The sequence below is a fragment of the Leptopilina boulardi genome, unplaced genomic scaffold, assembly GCF_019393585.1.
Source record: "Leptopilina boulardi isolate dan_hultmark-lab unplaced genomic scaffold, ZJU_Lbou_2.1 LbouV2_80, whole genome shotgun sequence".
Classification (NCBI taxonomy): Eukaryota; Metazoa; Arthropoda; class Insecta; order Hymenoptera; family Figitidae; genus Leptopilina; species Leptopilina boulardi.
Genome location: NW_026138028.1, coordinates 146,649 through 162,108, shown reverse-complemented (window position 1 = coordinate 162,108; position 15,460 = coordinate 146,649). Strand labels below are relative to the sequence as shown.

The 15,460-nt window shown below is 30.2% G+C and overlaps 1 long non-coding RNA gene across 2 annotated transcripts in view; it reads left to right on the top strand.

Annotated features, from left to right (window-relative positions):
- Positions 1–12,298, top strand: part of LOC127290742 (uncharacterized) — a 43,721-nt gene extending 31,423 nt beyond the window's left edge. For both annotated transcript variants that reach the window (XR_007844473.1, XR_007844472.1), the window contains one exon: positions 9,965–12,298. This is a non-coding gene — a long non-coding RNA (uncharacterized LOC127290742). The remainder of the gene's footprint in view (positions 1–9,964) is intronic.
- The last annotated feature ends 3,162 nt before the right edge of the window (positions 12,299–15,460 follow it).

Below are 15,460 nucleotides of genomic sequence, written 5' to 3'. Positions count from 1 at the left end.
GAAAATTTGTTTTGCCTATTACAAATATTCGTTATTTTTTTTTTTTATTTTTTCTTCTTCATCAGGCGAACGCGTTTCATCGGCAATACGTAAACCGCCGTTTTGCAGCCCAGTTCGCACGTCCTTGACACACTTACCCAGATGGGGTACCACGAGACTCGTATAGTGACTTTTCTTTGTATATGTGAGACTATAACGCCTCATACAGACGCATTACTACACTCAACATTGATGGTCGCATAGACACGCGCACCGCTCCTGGTATTATAAAAGTATGTTAACAAAATTGTGCGCGTGCGTTTCTCTTCTATATATCCATCAACATATATATATAATCTGCAAACGATCTGCAACAATGTTTCAAACGTAAATGCGTGCATATTTATATATGCATCTTATACCCGAGTTATAATTTTCTCCCCCCACCCTCTCGTGTGCTTTTTTTTTGACGTTTGTGTTCATTTTTATTGCAACTGGGCCAATTAGAAATCCCGTGTAGAAATTTTGCCAGGGCCCAGATCGGGGCCGGATCAGACTGCCCTGGTAGAGAATGAAACCCTACACCTGATCAGGGCCTCATCAGGCGCGGCGTTTCATTCCCTAATAGGGCAGCCTTATCTGGCCCCGATCTGGGCCCTGGCAAAATTTCTACACTATATGAGCGATATAATTCTGATTTTCGTTTTGATGATACCCAACCCTGATCGCTTGTCATTCTAGTAACTTTTACTAATCAATTAATATTGATTAAAAATTGGTTAATTTTTGATAGGGAATTATTCCCCAATTGTAGAAAATTAAAATAATTAAAATTGGGTAAATATTAATTTTTAGTATTTTATATATTTTTTTAATGTGGATCTTCAAGCCATAACTGGTACACTGTGCATTGCATTGTGCAAGATGATAATTATCTCAACGCGAAACGTACGTTATCTGATCGCTTGAGATAAAATGCGTTTATCAGACTTGGCGGAACTCTGACAAAATCCGCAGACACAACTCTCCAGGGTTAAATGAATGAAAAAAAAAATCTATTTGTTCCTTTATAAACGATATCTATACTTGTTTATTACATTTTGTACTAACCTTCATTCTTTTTTTTCCTGACAAAACTTGTTATTTTCATTTTATTTATTTGATGAACTTTAAAATATTTTTTATAATTCTTTATAAAAAAAATTTATTAAGTAAATAATTTTTTTTTTAATGCATCTAATGCAACAATATTATTTATATTCTTATCTTTATTTTTTATTTCTTTATACTTTTTAAGAGTACCAAAAGGATTCTGAGTTTGATTATCTCTTGGATCTTTATCTATTCACAACTTCCATTTGTGTAATTTTAGAAAGTGACTTTAGAAATCTAATTTCTACTGGGTCAAAAAAAAAAAAAAAAAAAGAAAAAAAAATAGAAAATGTAAATGCTGAAATTGCGCTATCATAATTATCTTCATAACAATACGAATTGTCTTTTTTTGTATTGAATCGATTTCCATGAACTTATTAACCCTTTCATGGCCAGTGGGACACATACGTCCCACCTACTTCAAAAAATCATAACTTTCTTAAAACTTAATCGATTAACTCCACTAAGATCTCATTTTGAAGGGGAGGGATAGAGTAACAAATGTAAATACATGTATTTTTTTAAAAAACTACCCTCTTTGAAATACACCCCTTCAAAAAACCCGAAAAATGAGAAAAATGAAAAAACAGGTATAAATTTCAGAAGAAATTTTTTTTTCAGGCTTTCATAGTAACATATGTTTAAAAATATTGCAACCTTTGTAAAAAAAAATTAATATTAAAAATTCAACCCGAGGGTGCAGAAAAATAACTAAAACTACCCCTAAAAACCAAAACCTTTAAAAATTAATAAATTCGCTTGAAAATTGTTACTTGGGGGTTTTCGGGGTCGCTGATTACGAATCCGATGTCCGTTTTCAAAAATTCAAAATGGCGGATCCAAAATGGCGACCGATAATTATAAAAATTTACTAGATTCCCGTGAAACTTATCACTCGGGGGTTTTCGGGGTCGCTGATTACGAATCCGATGTCCGTTTTCAAAAATTCAAAATGGCGGAACCAAAATGGCGACCGATAATTATAAAAATTTACTACATTCGCGTGAAACTTATCACTCGGGGGTTTTCGGGGTCGCTGATTACGAATCCGATGTCCGTCTTTAAGAATTCAAAATGGCGGATCCAATATGGCGACCGATAAATATAAAAATTCACTAGATTCATGTGAAACTTGTCACTTGGGGGGTTTTCGGGGTCGCTGATTACGAATCCGATATCAGATTTAGAAAATTGAAAATGGCGGATCCAATATGGCGGACGAAATGATTAACTTTCATTAGATTCATCTGAAACTTATTACTCAGGGGTTTTCGGGGTCGATAATTACGAATATGATGTCAGTTTTTAAAATTGCAAAATAATGCTGGTGTCATTATTGCCTATTAATTTTGTAGCTTTTAGTGCCTGTTGTTAGGAGTTTAGTATGAAAATGAAAATTACAGACCCAGGCTCAATCGGTGAGGTAGTGGGAGAACGCTACACAGAGAAAACGAAACGACGCGCTGATTGCCTTATAACAGCAGTTCCACATGGGAGCTTCTTTGCTACTGTCGTACCCCCCCCCCTTTCATTTACCCAATGCACTCCCCTCTACGCCATCGTGGAGGGGAGTGCATTGAGTATGTACTCAATGCATTTCTCAATATGATAATAATCAGTGAAAATTATTTTTTTGATTGTTGAAAACTGAATTCAGTATCTTATAACTTATAAATTAGGGGTGGATTTCAAGGGTAGGGGGTGAGTTTATTATTATTATCCATATCTGTGAAACATTGAAATACTTTTTTACAATTCAGAAGCACTTAGAATCCATATAATTTTTTTCATTTATTCACAAAAACATTTATCATTAAGGGGTGGTTATTTGACTTAAGGGTTGTTTTTCAGGGGTTGTTTATATTCAGTATTAATACTTAGTTATCATAGAAAATTTTTTTTTTCATATTTTCGAAAATCAGTGAAAATTATTTTTTTGATTGTTCCAAACTGAGAATAGTTATGAATTAGGGGTGGGCTTCAAGGGTAGGGGGTGAGTTTATTATTATTATTATTATCTATGTCTGTGTAACTTTCAAATAATTGTTTATAATTTAGAAGCAATTAGAATCTATAGATTTTTTTTAATCATTTACAAAAACTTTCACCGTCAAGGAATGATTATTTGACTTTAAGGGTGTTTTCAAGGGGTTATTGATCCTTTTCAATTTTTAAGCAACCAGGCAATGTTTATAAATAAATAAAAAGTAGATAAGAGCTGAAAAATATTTAATTCATCAATTTGGTTAAATATCAGTTTTTTGGGGTAGTAATGTACCGTGGGGGTGGTTTTAAGGGGTGAGACATGTTAAAAAAAATTTTTTTCTCATACTGAATACTTTAGTAATTAAATCTAATATACATTATAAGCCTAAAGTAACGACAAAAAACTCGGCCATTAAAGGGTTAACATTACAATTGTACCTTTTCGGTTTTAAACAATCTTATTTATTTGTTAATATTAAATAATAATTAATCAAAATTAATTATTAATTTAATCTAAAGAAATTTTTTTATTAAAAACGAGACAAAGAATAATTTCGAAAAAAATCTCATTGAGAAAACAATATAATTTTCGAAAATCCCATGGATTAGTGAAGGAGAATATAAAAGGTAATAAAATTCCTTTTTCGTTAGAGATTTTAGCTACTCTTTTATTTCTATTCAATTAGGTATTCGAGGGAAAATTCTCCCTCTCTATTTTTTCGTTGCACACGAAAAGTTGTTAAAATCGATCGGATTGAGTCGGAGGGTTTCTGAAGCTCTCTCACAGCGGGAGATGTTTCAACGCTTTTGGATATTGTAAATTAGGGTATAGGTGTAAATATTTTGAGAGGCATCAGCTTCCAAAACATGGCTTATTGCATGCAATTTGTAACGGGGAGTTTCCCTACTGACCCAGTGATCCACAGTTGCATACCGAAAAATTTTGAGGCCCTTTTACAATTTTCACAATAGGTTTCCACGGTTCATGTACAACTTTCTTCTTTTATTGTCCAAAACTAAAATCATACTTCAGGCTTTAAAATCTTTCCATTATTCCGCACAAATTCTCAAACAGTCCGTAAATAAACTCCAGATATTTTCATTTTTTTTTCAAAAATAAAATTTTGTTGATTCAAATTTTTTTTTTAGTTTAATGTCACTGATTACAATTTTTTAATAAGCCTATAATTTATTCTTTTGAAAATATGAAAAAAATGAAATTTTTTTTTCGGCAGAGGACATAAAATTGTTTATTAAATTTAAATATAGAGTGAAATGCTTTCTCTTTTATTTCTATATGTGTATACATATTCTTTTGTCTCTTTGTCTTTGTTTGTGCGTCTCCCTTGGTAAGGCTCCCTTTCTCTTTCTGGCACTTGCTCTTTCACATCTATAACACCACTTTCGCTGATTCGCTTTTGCCTGCCTCTCTCGCCCCCGATATTACCTTTTCACTCTCACGCGGAGAGAAGCGAGTTAAATCGTCTCTCACGCGAAAAGTAGTTCGTCCGCTTTTACTTTCCTTGGCTGGCCGCTTTCGTTGGCAATGGTACTAGTTACGTCTGTTACGTTAACCGGTTACGAGCGAGCAGTAACACCTCTCTCGTAAGAGAGGTGAAGTAAGCCAATGCTCTTTCCTTATTCAGATATAACTTTCTCTCTTCTCTCTCTCACTTTTTTTTCTCCTGCATCCAATATTTGTACGCTGTTTCAAATAATCTTCCAGAGTACAATTTTTATTTCACCTATCGATTTTTTTTTTCTCTTACATTTTTTATACCCTTATTTTTTAATTATTTAGTTGTTTTTTGTACAAATTTGTAATTTTGTCGAATTTTCTACTTTTTATTACATTTCGTATTTTTGTAAATACAATTTTGTATTTTTGTAAAAATATTTAGTTTTTGTTTCAAAATATGGAAATGAATGATTTTAATTTTACCAAAAGAAAAAAAATTTTATTTTCATTTTATGTAATTAAAATATATATGAGAATAACCGTATATAGAACACAAAAACAACTAATTAGAACTGGACGAAGAAATTAAATGTTTCAGACATGAAAAGTAAAAATAAAAAAGAAGAGCGATTGGTTTCGCTCTAGAAACAATAATTTACCGTCGAGATAAAGATGTTTCTTATCACGTAAAAAAAGTACGAACAGCTCGGAAAAATAATGCCTCAAGAAAAACTTGCAATACAATAAAAAAAAAGTAAGATTAATATTTAAAAAAACAAGATTATTGTAAAAATTGCTAGATGCAAAGTTAAAATTAATCTAAAAATACAAAATTACAGTAAAAAATTGATATATGGTGAATGCAAAAAATGGTTGCAATTATTGATTTAAATAAAAATGGTTCCAGATATTATTTTTAATTTCTCTTCTCATTTTTTCCCCCCTCTTTTGAAACGGCGAGAGTGTATTGCCTATAAAATAATTACAAGTATGTTGTCTCCTCTTTCTAAGAAAATAATATTTTTTTCAAAGAAAATAAATAAGTATTCAGCAATTAAATTAATTATGACGTCACATGCAACAAAAGTATGTCAATGTCGTAATAATAAGTATACCCTGGATTTAAGATAAAACATCACGCATCTCGAAAGTCATTCATAAAATAATCAAGAATGATTACTACAATTTATGACCTCTTATCATTTTGCCATTACATCATATTCAATATTCAATCACTCTGGATCCAAATAAAGAAAAAAAAATTATTTTTCCAGTACACTGAGATATATTTGCAAAAATGCATTAAGTTGAATCGAGCGCAAAGAGAGTCCCCCTATATGTATACAGTGAAAAATCTCCCTTTGGCCAATTTTCCGCGCTGATGGAGCAAAAAAAAATATTGTCATGAATCGAATTGTTCCTTTTTTTAAAATTTTTTTTTTCATTTTATTTCTTATTTTTCTGTATCGCTTTCGAAAATTGCCAAAAGGGGATTTCTTTATATTCGCGAGGAGTCTGCGGACGGTCAGGGAAATTGCGAAATATCTTGCAAAACAGGATTCAGGTCAAGTTGAAGAGTTCGTGTAGTCGAGTAAGGACGACCGTCAGGGCGAGGTCGAAACTTTATAACATATATATATGTATATATATATATATTTATGCACGTGTATGTATAAATCGTTTGTTATTTTTAGCGTGGCAGGTGAAGTTGCTTTAAAGCGTTTACGATATATATTAATGCCGTGCTAAAAAAAAATCCCAACACCCACATGCAAGAATTGCACTCTTCTTCCGAAAAATCTCTTTAAAATATTTCTAATTATATTTATATATATTTCCACGCGGTCAACTTTCATTATTGTTACTTATTTGTCACAACAAATTATTTAGAACAAAAATTCAACAAATTGTTTTTACAATTTTTACTTATTTTTTAAATTTTAATTTAATTTAAAATTTTTTTTATTTTATTTATTTTTTGTTTTTTTTATATTTTTTATATTTTTTATATTTTTTTTTTATTTGGTTTTTAAAAATTTTTTTTGAATTAAATTTTTAATTTTATTTATTTTTTGTTTTTTATTTAATTTTTTTATTTTTTATAAAATTTTTTAAATTTAATTTGTTTTATTTTATTTTTAATTTTTTTTTTTTTAATTAATTTTGGTAAATTGTTTTTACATTTTTGAAAAATTTTTCGACTAAATACACACTGAACTGTTTTACATTTAAGATATAGGAACTTTTTTTCTAGGTAAAAAGTTATACATTAATTGAAAATGTAGTAATTAAACATAGAGACGACCTTAATATACAATTGTTTCAAGAATAAATTATTATACTTTTAAATAAACTTTTAACTAGGTGAGTTAGACAATGTGTAAAATTACGATCTTATATTCAACAATTCTTTTCCAGGTGAAACGATTTCATTCCATCGTTATATATATATCAAATATTTTCTTTTAAAAAGTTATTAAAAGTAAAGAAGTCTTCTTATAGCATAAATTTTTGTTAAAGAATTTAAAAAATTTCCTTTTTTAAAATTTTATTCAACCTTTTGAAGAATGAAAAGAAAATGGTTAACCTTTAAAGAATAAACTAATAATATTTATTTATAAAAATATACTGTGTATTAAAGATTTTTTTTTTAAAGCAACAAATTTAAATAATTTTAAATTAAAAAAAAAACATTTCAAAGAATCTCGGGAGAGAATAAGAGATTTTTCTGAGTTGTAAAATCGCAGTTTTCCATTGACGGGAACTCGAGTTTTTCTCCCTCATCCGCACGTGGAGTTATAAAAATACAAAAAAGGATGAGCGAGGAAACTGAGAATTTTTTTTTTTTCTAGAGATATTTTTACGGGGACGTTTCGAAAATTTTTCTGAGACTTTTAGGTATATAATCATATGGTTAATAAAGGCTTTATCAAAAGAGATAACGGGCGCGATAAGCGGTATGTAGGTCAGTTTGATACGAGTGACCTGATTCCCGGCTGGCACCACGTTACCGTGCTTGCGCGTATACATACATATGCTCGGCATGCGTCCTGTAAAACTATAATAGAGTATCTGCATGTTTCATCCGTGTGAAAAATTATGCTCGTGAACCTGTTATTAATAATCCACGCCACGACATGAAAAGGAAGGATCTTGACTGGTCCCTAATCTATATTCCTCTAATTTCACATCATACTACTAAAATTACTCATTTTCAAATAAGATCTTTATCATTATTTTCATGATATTTGAAATTAAAATTCAAAAACTAAAAACTTCTTTCACAGGAATTTAGGGCTCTTCAATGGTCAGAAAATAAATTTTTTAAAAACCACCCCCCAAAATATTAAAACTTAATATTTTTTTTAAATTTCTTTTTTATTTTTAAAAATATTTTTTATATTCCATTCTCGATTTTATTTTTGTTTTTGTTTTACTTGTTTCGTTAATTTATTAAATTTTTGTTTTTACATGAGCCGAAAGTTTTGAACGTTCATATGAACGAAATATTTTTTTCAATCTATAAATTATTAAAAATTATGATGACAATGTAAAATAAAACAGTAAATTTAACAATTATTAAATTAATAACATCTTTTTAGATATTTTAAACAATATTTTGTAATAAAATTCGTAGTTAAAGAAGTTGCAAAAAAAATTTCGTTCATATGAACGTTCAAAACTTTTGGCTCATGTTTTTACTTATTTATTTTTAATTTATCATTTTTTATTTAGTTTTTTATTTTTCTTGATATTTATTTTAATCTTTTTATTTAGTTTTTTATTTTTCTTGATATTTATTTTAATCTTTTTATTTAGTTTTTTATTTTTCTTGATATTTATTTTAATCTTTTTGTTTACTTTGTTATTCATAATTTTATTTACATTTTTCGGTCTGTTATTGCATTTATTTTTTTACATATTAAATTTTTTTTATTTATTTCGAATTGATAGTAGATTATTTATTTAACGAACTGACTTACAAATATAAAAGCATTCGAATTATAGTAAAAAGTGGACCTAAATTTTTATTTGTATATAAATCGAATTTAACAAGACTATTCATTTCCGGCGAAGTACATGTTCACGCAACATGTACAGAACATTTTTATTTGCGAAGATCGATAGTCCAGAGAGAAACATTGCAACAGTTTAGTGTAAAATTGTAAAACTCGTCCACGATTTGATCTCCTTTTTTTAAGCAAAGTGGGTCAAACGCGATTGGTAAGGAATGTTCAAACTACATGTATATATATATATATATAAAAAATGCAACATTATCAGCATCTAATTCACGAGATGCGTCATTCGAGATTTCTTGAACATTTTACTTTCCATAATTTTATATATTTGGAAAACTTTTTTTTATCTTTTTGTTCCTTCAATTAAAATTGAACTTTCTTTCAGAAAAAAATTAATTCTCCAATAAAATAGAAAAAAAATGAGTTTAAAATTATTGAAATCTTACATTCGATTGCCGAGTATAGCACGTGGATTAGATTATAATTAAATGCGCTCTATAAAATCCCATCATGTACTGATTAGAACATGATCGTTCTTCTATATACAATATTGAATCAAGAAAAACAGGGGTCTCTTTTTATGTTTGTCGATCTCATTTAAAAGTCACTTTATCGCAATGTTGTGTGTATAAAGAGTCAGGGAGAATGGACAGAAAACATAAGCGAACTATTTTAAATAAACTTACTTACGCTCTCTTTGTTATATCCCCTCCATTTTTATTTAAGTGATTCAATCAAATCGGAACGCAGAGAATATAATGTTGCGTAAGAAAATAAAGTAGCTGATAACGCGCTCGCGAGAGGTTCACGAAACTCTGTTATTGTTTATATATCTAACAATATCTTTCTCTCCCTCTCTGTTATATCTTCCGAATGGTGATTTTAAATAATGTAATTTATCTATTTACATTTTTCAAATTGGTAAAAAGTCGTCACTTTTTAAGAAAAGAAAAAAATTCGGATAATTACTATTCTGAGATTATAAATATTGTAGAATGAAAATTATTTTCCTGATGTATAAAAAATTGTCATACCTCCAAAGGAAAAGTAATTTTGATTTTTTTTAAATCTCCTTTTCTTGATTGAATAAAATATTGCAGACATTTCTCAGAACTCCCATATGAGTAACTCGTGACAGTCATTGTTACCATATAATAATGGGCATGAGCAAACCGTATTATATGATAAGCGATAGCATCATTATAATAATAATTGGTATTCGTTTTTCTTTCTATGCACTAGTTGTGAATTTGTGTAACTAAGTGCATTGTCAATATAAATAATGTTGAAAACGTGATTGTAAATATATCTATATATACGTTTCGGTGATTTTTTGTTTATTTATTTATTTTTTTATTTGTTTCAGGTGATTCGTGGTCCGGGATATCTCTCGACTTGGAGCGCGGCAAGCAGCCAGGCGTGCTGCGGGCTCTTTCGTGCGTGGAATAGGCTCAAGGCTGCAACGGTGCAACGCTAAGTAACTGCACACAACCGCACACAACTTGCTCCTTACACCACTTACTGGTTGTCTCTTGCATTTTCAAATCTCTTTTTTTTTTATCCCAAACACAAAAATTCTATATCCTTTTAGAGGCATCATCTCCACTTGCACAAGGTATTTATCGCTCCATCATTTCACAATTAGATTTCTTTCCATCGGTGTGACCGGACCGCAGGTAAGAATCCTCCCTACCGTACGCAGCCAATTTAGGTTAGGTTTTAACGCGCGAAATTTCAAATAATTAATTTAAAAAGTATTTAGAAATATTATACAAATATTATACATTTAGTAAAACCTTGCAGTCTGATCAAAAAAAAAATTTGCTTAGAACAAATTCGGATAAATATAAATAAATAAAATATATATTAAAATTTCAATTAAAAAGTTGCAATCTATTAAATGTGCATTATTCGTATTGAAAAAAAAAATTGCTGTCGAAATTGTTTATTGTGCAAATAAAAATAGAGAAATATTTTCTCATATCCTCGAGGCGTGGACGCCCATGAAACGGTTGATCGGTCCATATGTAAATAGACCAATAAGGAGAGTTGTAATTACGTAAGTATTAAGCCAGTAAAGTAACCAATGGCAAAGCTGGGGAAAAATAATACGATTGGATTAAGTCATGTCAAAACATAGCTGCTTACAATTAGTATGTGAAATATTTTATTTATTTATTTATATTACTTTATAATTCGCGAATTTATTAATATTGGAAAAAATAAGAGCGTTTGCATATCTTATTTTTGATACAATACACAATTTTTTGTGAATGTCTGCTGCTCTGCAATGGCCTTTAGTAGAATGACTCATCGTCAGAATCATTCTTTCCATCAGGGTAGGCAGAGAGTTCTGCAATACACGACTCGTTTCCGGCTCGTATACGCATCGACGTTATCAAAATACAAAAAAGAAAAAAAAAGAAAAGAGAAAAAAAATAAAGGCGAAAAGATTTCACGTTGATCCCGCATTATCGTTGGGAATATCGTACGAATATTTCGAAAATGAAATTTATCTTTTATTTTTCAAATTCCACGCAATATATATATATAAATGATAAAATGAAGTGATAATTTTCTTTAACCATCATTGTGTTGAGCCAAGTGCAATATCAATTTTTAGAAACAAGATTCTTTTGTCCGATGCCACTTGCATATAAAGATTATAGAGAAATCATAAACCATTGTTTTTTTTCTCTCATATTTTTACGCAATCTTTTATTTGCAAAACTATTCTCTTTTTTTATTAACAAATATAGGATTAATTTGTATAATTAATATCTTAATAATGATCATTATTATCATATTCAAAATGTGATTTTCGGGTCAGTGATATATTATCCACCAAAAATAGTTTATGGCAGGGAATCAAACCGAAACCAAAATAAATTTCTGATCAGAAAATAAATGCCGACCTCAATCTTTTATCTTTTCAAGGAAAAATTTTTCACTAAAAAGCGTTTTTATTTTCCACTGATTTTTGGCTAAAATATAAATATATTTATTATTTTTTTTTTGTCGTTGATTGAATAATTAATTAAAATTGTTTCTACTTTAATTCCAATCTGATATTTATTTTTATGTCAGTGTGTTGAATGTGTGTTTATATATGAATAATTTATTAGAAATATTTCGTTAACTGAAATTTCATAACGCGTGAGAAAGAGTAAGTAAAAAAAAAATTTTGAATATGCAAGAAAATGCAGTTTTATTTTTAGCGCGTGTTCACCTGTTACCCTAAAAGCACAAGGCGTGTAATGTGTTTCTTACAATTCTGCGTGCATTAATTGGATGGTTCGCAGTACACTCACTCGAATGAACGGAATTCCAGTCTAGTAACCGCATACGTACATAGTTTATATATGTATATATATTATAGAGAATACAATATCATCTTGCATATTAATTTTAAGGGTTACGTTGCGTTTGTCGCATCAGAGGCTTATTTTGCAATTTTTTTCTCTCGTGTATAATATTTAAAAATAGCTTCTAGGTCATATTGTTAAAAAAAAGTGCATCAATTTCACGAGTTAAAATCATCAATTTAGTTTTACCATTTTTTAAAAAAATTCTTTTCTGACAATTTTTAATGTCCTTTGTGGCGCACGGAGTTAATGTAATTCACTTCTGTGATGATAAAAATTTAACAAAATTTTAATCATGTTATACTTTTTATTATTTCAATAAATATTGTTTAGTTTTACTTTATCATTTACTAAACAAAATTATATTTTCAAATAATTTTCTTCACTTCTTACTTTTTCAAACTGAATTTTTAGTAGTTTTCAACTAAAAAATTGTTTGAAAATCAGCAAGTTCAAAGTTGCTATACGATTTCAATCGAACAAAATTCCCTGACTTTCCCAGGTGAACGGTAAGCTATTTTACTGATTCAAAATTAAGAGATTAGCCTTACAAAGAGTTGAGAAATTTTTTAACACATTAAAAGGAACATTTTTGGAAAATTTAAAATCATGTTTGTTTATGAACATATAACGTTTAAAATAAGATTTTCTTACCACTATACATGTATTTGTACAGTGCTAAAGATAATTTTCTCCCCTCCGTAAAATATAAATTTCAGCAAAAATAGCTTTCGCTTGTGCCTAAATCGGGTATATACACAAAGAAAGAGGGAGAGAGAGAGAGAAAGCTGTCGCGTCATTAACGCAAAGGCGTCGCGACGCCGACGCGCAGAAGGGGTTCGCAGACATCACTCTACACGATATTTATCGGTGCGAAAAGAAAGAAGAGCGTCGGGGGAGCGCTACTATACAACCGCAAGAGGGGGAGGGTGGAAGTGAATGCTGAAGTTTCCGGTTTTGAGTGGTGAGAGCTACTTCGATGGCGGCAGTGCTAGACGCCTGCGAAGGGGGTTGATATGGCGGCGATTTACGGGATGAAGAACAGAAGAGGGTGGTTGAAGAGGGCAAAAGAGAGGTGGCGTCGGATGGCGCAAAACTCGGAGCGTAATCAACGCGGATGGAAGGGGTAGTGTCAGGGTGGTCGGAGGGGCATAAACGGGGGAGAGGGGGCGAATAGAACGCGATCAAGTGTACTGGGTAACTGGGTCAATGAGAAACGAGCGACGCGCAAGCCCAAGCGCATATAACAACACTACCTTGCCGGGTGCTCTTCTTCTATATACATATATATAAATATATATCTACAACTCAACATTTGTGCGTGCCATCTCGAGTATAGTCTATTATTATCAATCTTGATCATCATCAACATCACAATTTAAACGCACGTCGCGCCGCGCCAATCTGCTATGCAGTGCGATCATCATATTCTAACGAAAATACATGCATCCGCATTTTTCATCACGCCTAATCTTCAGGGTCGCATTTTCCGGAAAACCTTCGCAAAATTAAATGGAAAAATATTTTCTTCAATAATATTTGAAATTTTACATGATTTTTTATTAACTTTCAAGGAAAATACTATTTGTAATTACATAGATGGTAAAAAAATTAACAAGATGGTAAAAAATGTTGATAAATAAAAATATAAAAAATTACCGACATAGAAATCTACCTTGCCGACGGATGGTAAAACAGATTTTTTAAAAATAAAAAATTACCGATATGGAAATCTACCTTACCGACTGATGGTAAAACAGTTTTTAAAAATGAAAACATAAAAAATTACCGACATAGAAATCTACCTTACCGACTGATGGTAAATACTTTTTTGAAAAGGGAAATATAAAAATACCGATACAGAAATCTACATTACCGACTGATGGTAAAACAATTTTTAAAAATGAAAACATAAAAAATTACCCACATAGAAATCTACTTTACCGACTGATGGTAAAAAATGTTTTGAAAAATTGTTAAATTTCAAAAATTTCTTTACCATCAGTTAGTAATGTGGATTTCTATGTCGGTAATTTTTTATATTTTTATTTTTCAAAAAATCTGTTTTACTATCAGTCGGTAAGGTAGATTTCTTGTCAGTATTTTTTTTATATTTTCATTTTTCAAACATTTTCTTTATTATCAATCGGTCATGTAGATTTTTGTGCCGGTAATTTTTATATTTTTATTTTTCAAAGAACTATTTTAAGGATTAAAATTTAATTTAATACAATGAAACCGATTAGTCGAAATTTGTTTTATTGCAAAACAGTAGAATATAATAATTAAATTGACAAAAAAAAGTTAATAATTAAAAATATATTTCTATCAATTACAAATTACCCGAAGGTAATTGAAAGCTAAAATAGTACTTTATTACTGTTCTGTCAACTTTAAAATTCCACCAGATGTCTGCCCAAATTAACTGTTTACTACTTAAATCCTGCACTATGAGGGTTAATTTTTCAAGTTTAAAACTTTCAAACCGCAAGCGAATAAAAGCAAGCTTTAATTAGCTTATACCTATTTTCGTCACAAAAACCGCTCTATCGTAAAAAAGTTATCTCCTTTTTTTTGTTCTTCTTTCTTTTTACTTTCCCTTCCTCTCTCTTTCTTATATCCGCGAGTCTTCGCGTGAGATCGTCACTCCTTTATGAAGTAGTGCGCTCCCAAGAGGCTTAAAATAAATTATAAAGTGCGTGTATTTGCACCAAGCACGTGTCCCAGTGTACCAGAACGGGTCTATGTCTGGGACGTAGGGAATGCATCGTCCAAGTGCACCGGGCAAATGGGTCACACAAATTTTAAACATTCTCTTCCCTATTTCGTATTTCCAAAAATTTATCTTTTTTCCTTTAAAATTTTATTTTATTTCTCACTTCAACTATAATCATTTGGGAAGATAAGGGGTTGGTTAAAAAGAGACTGCTGTGTCCTAAATTTTTTTTCTACTTCGATTTTAATGCAAAGTTTCTACGGTATTTTTTTCCTACCTTGTAATAGAAAAGAAAATCTCAATTACAATCAGTGTACTTATAATCTTCATATAACTATATATATATGAAACAATTCTATATAATTGCCGTGTGTGTACATCTAGATTATTAGACTTAGGACATAGAGTAGATATAGAAATTATTTTTTATTCATCATACGCATTGACAACTTCATCCAATAAAAGAAGACATCAAAACTTTTTTTTCAAAGAAATGTAAATAAAAAAACACCTCCTTCATAAAGAGAATCAATTACATACCGGAGAAACATTTCTTTCAATGAAATAAAGAATATAAAATTAAAAATAATCTTAAAATGTTTTTTTATATATATTTTCAATTTATATGATCTAACGGGACACAAAAATACAAAAAATCAGCCTGTGCAGAAATTTCCCTACTAGTGAATAAAACGCCATGCCCGATCAGGGCCAGATCAGGGCCACGAGAAAATGTAGATTTCCTAATTAAGTCCACATCAGGCGCGGCGTTTCATTCCGA